The sequence below is a fragment of the Bos taurus genome, chromosome 3 (assembly GCF_002263795.3).
Source record: "Bos taurus isolate L1 Dominette 01449 registration number 42190680 breed Hereford chromosome 3, ARS-UCD2.0, whole genome shotgun sequence".
Lineage (NCBI taxonomy): Eukaryota > Metazoa > Chordata > Mammalia > Artiodactyla > Bovidae > Bos > Bos taurus.
Window position 1 is genome coordinate 104,922,508 of NC_037330.1, and position 5,958 is coordinate 104,928,465.

General features: G+C 53.8%; 1 long non-coding RNA gene across 1 annotated transcript; it reads right to left on the minus strand.

The window, feature by feature from the left end:
* Positions 1-4,524: 4,524 nt before the first annotated feature.
* LOC112445891 (uncharacterized) lies at positions 4,525-5,415 on the minus strand. Its single transcript, XR_003033897.2, has 2 exons — positions 5,248-5,415; positions 4,525-4,839 (listed from the first exon to the last, which is right to left on the minus strand). It is a non-coding gene; the product is annotated as an uncharacterized lncRNA (long non-coding RNA).
* Between the last annotated feature and the right edge of the window lie 543 nt (positions 5,416-5,958).

The window sequence follows — 5,958 nt, forward strand, 5'->3', positions numbered from 1 at the left end:
GTTACCCCTCAGTGTGTTTAAGTGACACCAGGGTGGGCTGTGGACTCAGAGCCCTGGATTGGACCCCACTCCTCCATTCCCTAACAGTGCAACTGTGGGAAAAATTATTCATGTCCTTAAGGGTTCTTCATCTGAAAACAGGGAATTGTCATACTTAATTTGTGGTTGATGGAGTTAAATTAACTAATATATGGAAAGGGCCTTCACCTGGCTGGCCGACAGTAAATCAGTGCTTCTTGACCTCCCCCCAAACTCTTCCCTCCAGCTGTCATTCTCTGAGTTTCTTCAGTGGTGACCAACCTCCTGTTTCCTTTGAAGGAAGGTTTGATTTTGGAAAGAGCCCAAGGTCACCAAGGGGCTTGTCTGACCAGGGAGCCAGGCGGTTAGTAACCAAGCTCCGGAAGGAACACCCTTTGGATATATAGATGGGTTTCAACCCCATGAAGGGGAGGGAGAGCTTCTCTCCCTCATGCCTCCAGAACTATCTCTGAAGGAGGGTGGTCCTGCTGGGGAGCCCACAGTCCCAATCTGCAGGGTCACTCCCAGAGGCCATTGAGGGAAGAAGACATGACTTCCCAGGATGGAGGTGGTCAGCTCCGAGGGGATGGTTCTGGTCTCTGTGACCACCTCTCAGCCTCGCCAAGCCAGACGTCAGAGCCAAGACGACACATCACCCAGTCCATTCCCTCATGTTTCTTAAATGAGAGAAATGGAGCCCTTCCCTCCCCCACCTGTTCCCTGATGGACAGAAGTGAAGCCTCCAGTACAACTTAGAGACTGACCTTGGCCATATTCAGCCCAACCTTCTCTCTCTGTCCCACCCCACTTTACAGATAACAGCATAGAAAGCAGAGAGAGAAGAGCCATGTGCCCAAGGCAGTGACAGAGCTACTGCCCAAGACTCCTGCCCCTTGGCCAGTGTCCTTCTACTACTCAGAGACCAAACTTTTTATAAGAGGAGCTAATGATTGCTCTCCCAGCCTTTCCTGAGAACATCCATGGAGGCAGAGGAAGGAGGGCCAGCCCAGGAAGAATGCTGGGAGGAGTGGTGGCCACCCCAGGAGGTGGCACTACAGGCTTTCATCAAAGGTCCTACCAGGGAGCATTTAATCAGTGGAGGAGCCAGCCGGCAGCAGCGCTGTCCCTGACTTCTAGGGTGACTAGGTAAGCCCCCTCCTCTCCAGCCTTCAGCTTCCTCATCTGGACAAGAGAAAGGATGCATACACCCTCAGCTCTTCGACCCACGACCCCAAGGGCTGCAGCCTCCAGGCTCTCATAGCAGGACGGGTGGCTGGGCCTCCCTGCCCGCTATCTCCCATGGCACCCTTTGGAAGAACAGCAGAGATCACCAGCTTCAGAATCCTACCTCCAACTCCCACTTCGTTGATTTCCAATATCATTTTTGCCCCTCTGTCTCCCTCAAATCTTCCTACCCGCTTTGGCAGCAGCTGCTGGGGTTTAGATTAGGAAAACTGCGCCACCTAGGGGCACTCGGCCTCCACTGCAGCTTTGCGGAGGGAGGCAGACAGGATGTGGGGGTTCCCTGTCTGTCTGTCTATCAGAGCTGCTCCTGATCTTATCTGTCTTCTCTGTCCTCGCTGCTACCTTGAGGAGGGCACGTCAGGGATTTTCAAGACCAGGAAACTAAGAAGGTCAAGTAGCAACCATGTGGCAGAATCCAAACCAGAGCTCCGGCCCAGCCTCCTGATTCTAGCAAGCTCTTTTTGTCTTTTTTTCTCAAGGGCATGTCTGGGTAGAGTGACCATTAGCACATAAGAGATGAGTAAGTCTTCAACAACCCCTCTTTAGTGGGGCAGAAATAGTCTTAAATCGCTGTGACCCTTAGAATGGAGCGGGGTCTGGCCCTGGGCTGTGGAATGGTCTGGAGGAACCCTGGGGGCTCAGACAGAGTGGGGGTCAAATCCTGGCTCTGTCAGGGGCTCAGCTTGACCATCCCAAGCTCCCCCCGCCCCCCCGCCCCCCGGTCTAAGAGAAGCTCTGAATTACCTGCGAGGTGGAATGAACTTTTTAAACTGGGTTCTTAAGGGATTAGCAACAAAGTATGAGAAACACTTGATTCCAGGCAGGTGGGGGGAGGAAGAGCCAAAGTCCACACAGTGGCCATGAGCACGCCACTTGGACCTGCCCCCCCTCCCTCTCCCCTCCCCCACCGCGCTCCTCCCCTTCCACCCCGCCCCCCACCACCGCGTTGGTCTCCTAACTGTTTCCAAACATCTGGGTGCAGGGTCTGATGTTCCATCTGGAATGACATTGGCATAACCCGCTTTCCCACTGCCTTTGAGTTTTTACTCAAATCTCACCTCCCAGAGGTGTCTTCCCTACCTAAAATTCCAACCCCCGCCCCCCCACTCCCACCCCATCTTTCCCACACCATTCTGTTTTCTCTCCTCTTGCATTTTGTTGCCACCTAACACACCTGACTTACTCCTCTCAGCCTTTCTCCTGCTCCATGCCTCCGCTGCTGAGTTCTTGGCATACAGTCAGGGCTTGATAAATCTGTTAAATGTGTGGATGACTATTCAAATCACAATTTTTTAAAGAAAGAACAAAACCAGGACACTGACCCTGTGTTGCCTCTTGTAAACTCAGACAACAATGAACATGGAGAAGACTTTTCTGTCTATTAAAGGTTTTCCTCGGAGAAGGCAATGGCACCCCACTCCAGTACTCTTGCCTGGAGAATCCCATGGACGGAGGAGGCTGGTAGGCTGCAGTCCATGGGGTCGCTACAGTCGGACACGACTCAGCGACTTCACTTTCACTTTTCACTTTCATGCATTGGAGAAGGAAATGGCAACCCACTCCAGTGTTCTTGCCTGGAGAACCCCAGGGACTGGGGAGCCTGGTGGGCTGCCGTCTATGGGGTCGCACAGAGTTGTACACAACTGAAGTGACTTAGCTGCAAAGATTTTCCTAGGAAACAATGCTACCCACAAAGGTAACACTGGGAGGAGCCTGGGTGGGGAGGTGGCTGTGCCCGCTTGGTAGATGAGGAAGCAGAAGCTCCGCAGAAGGAAGGGCTTGCATCTGGGTGGTCACACAGCTGTTTCCAGGGACGAACTGGGCGAGCCTATTGTGCCGTGCTAGCTCGCAGGCCGCAGAGCTTTCTCCTTCCCACGTTTCAGCAACTCCCAGGGAGCCAGGGACCTGGAAGTCCTTATGCTGAAGCACTTGGTGAAGAGTTGTTCTTAGCATAAGCACAGTACTTAAGTGGCCACCCAGTCAGCTTGCGGAGGGCTATCCCAAGGGACAAGTTGAGTCTTTCTTAACATGTGTGAAAGCTTATGGGGCACCCACTCGACAGCAGGACCATGAGACCAAGTGGGGACCGAGAAAGCCAGACTGCTCAGACCAGTGTGGCTGCTTCCCAGAGCCGAAGCACTTGTGTCAGAGGAGCCTGGGGGAGGGGAGCCGGGAGGGGGCCGGGAGGGAAGCACAGAGCAGGACGCAGGGATCCTGGGCACTTGCTGCGCGGCCTCGGCCTTGCCACCGTCAGTTCGTTTCCCAGAAGCCTTTCCTGTCTCTGGGTCGGAAGGCACTCGTGCTCCCCTCTGGCATAGCAGCCAGCACACGGTCTTGATATGACAGCCTCCCTCTCTCCTTAAGCCAGTGGTTCTCAACCAGGGGGAACTTGCCTCCAAGGGACATTTGGCAGTGCCTGGAGACATTTTTGGTGTCACATTGAGGAGGATGTTAGAAGCTTCCCCAGTGGCTCAGTGGTAAAGAATCTGCCTGCAGTGCAGGAGACACAGGAGACACGGGTTTGATCCCTGGGTCAGGAAGATCCCCTGGAGGAGGGCATGGCAACCCACTCCAGTATTCTTGCCTGGAGACTCCCATGGACTGAGGAGTCTAGCGGGCTACAGTCCATGGGGTCACTAAGAAGTCGGACCCAACTGCAGTGACTGAGCATGCACACGTACTGGCGTTTAGTGAGTAGCGACCAGAGATGCTGCTGCACACCTATAATGCACAGCCTCCCGTGAGAATTATCCAGCCTCAAGTGTCAAGAGTGCCATGGTGAGGAGACTGTGAGCTCCTGGAGGGGTAAGAAGTGTCAGATTCTCCTCTGCACACCCAGTGCCACTGTGCACATGTAAGGCCATTCAGAAGTGTTTGCTGATGGATAAAGACCAGACCAGGAACTTCTGGGTCCCCCTGACTCTGGGAGGGTATCATTTAAAACCCTTGACTCCACCCTGCAGGCCCCACCCTCCTTCTCGCTGGCAGGGCTGATGGGGCTGGAGGTCAGAAGGCCCCAGGAGAAGGGGCTCAAAGCACCTTTACCCGTGGGGCCACTTTTCCCTTCGGGTCACAGACCACAATCACACCTGAATCAGAGCTGGCCCTGGGCTTTAGAATCAGACTAACGTGGGTTCAAGTCTTAGCTCTCTACTCACTCCGGGTGCCCTGGGATACATCCCCTCTCCTCCCTCCCTCATCTGTAAACCAGGAGCACAATCTCTGACCAGCCCCTACTGGGCTTTTGTGAACACGTGTAAAGTACTGGACAGACACAGAACAATCTTCCTATTGAAGGGGACAGATTGGCTGGTTGGAGAGTCTTCAGTTTCAGGGGCCCTACTGGCGAGGACGGCTTCCTGGAAAATCTCTGTTAACCGTAGCCCTAGGTGGGCCACAGCCAGTGGGATGCTGGAGGAGGAGGATCTGGCCCAGATGAGCAACAGGCCATGATGATTCGAGAAGATGTGCAGGGTGAAGAAGCAGCTCCTTGGGAGCAGAGCAGTGCCCGTGCTGTTTCTGCCACATCCCCGGTGCTTGCCATAACCTCTGGCACCCGGAAGCTTTCTGTGAACACTGATAGAACAAGTATGTGCTCACTGACTCTCGTGAAGGAGCCCCCTCTGTGTCTGCGCCCCGTCCTAGCCTTGTACAGGCCCCATGGGATCCCTGTAACAGCCCCACAGGGAGGAGATACATCCTCTATTCACAAAGGAGCTGAGCGAGACTCACAATGTGAAGCCTGGTGTCCAGAGTCACCTGGCTCATAGACGGCATCTCTGTGATATGAGCTCTGGTCAACCTCTTATCAGAGCCCATGGCCTCTCCACCAAACCACCCTGCATCCCTCCTGTCCAGGGTTCAGAAGCAGTTCTAGAAAGTCGCTCCGGCCCAAAGGCCCCCCAAATTGCCCTGTGGAGAGAAACTAGGAGCCAGCTGAATTCTCACTGCTCCCCCTGTCCCACCCCAGCCCCTCGGCCTTACCCTAGCCAGTGTCGGTGGGGAGTCCCCAGAGCTGGGAGAGACCTTAGCCAGCACCCATCACTATTCCCAACAGGGCATTCTGGAATCCAGGTTCAGAAATCTGCTGGTCTCACTAGTGACCTCTGAACCCTATTCCAGAACCTCTGCAATTGTTTCAAGCCTGAGCTGAACATGCCCATAACAGGGCCTCCAAGCCTGTGTGCCTCCACCCAACATTTCCTAGTCCAACTCCCGCCAGTCTTTTCAAACACCCAGTGTCCCACCTCACAGGACAGTGTGCTCCTGCTGGAAGGTGCCGGCGCCCTCACGCCTCCGTGAGCATGAGCTGCTCCTTCTACGGGGCGTGCTTTGTCCATCTGGTGAGCTGAGCCAATTCCTTCTCAACCTGGACCAGCTGGTCTGTTAGGCACAGCAGGCACCGTCATGTCTTATAGGGACAGCACTTATAGGGATCCACGGAAATGTTTTCACTTCTCTTAAAATGAGAAGGAAATAAATGAACTTTTAGGTCAAAGAAAATGCTTTAATATGTAGCATTAATAATTTGTGTTTATGCGGGCAAGGTCACAAAATACACTGTTTAAATTGTATGTGTGTGAGCATCATTTAATTTTAATAATATAGGGACCTCCCTGGTGACCCGTTAGTTAAGACTCCGTGCTCCCAATGTGGGGCACCTGGGTTCAATCCCTGGTAGGGGAACTGGATCCT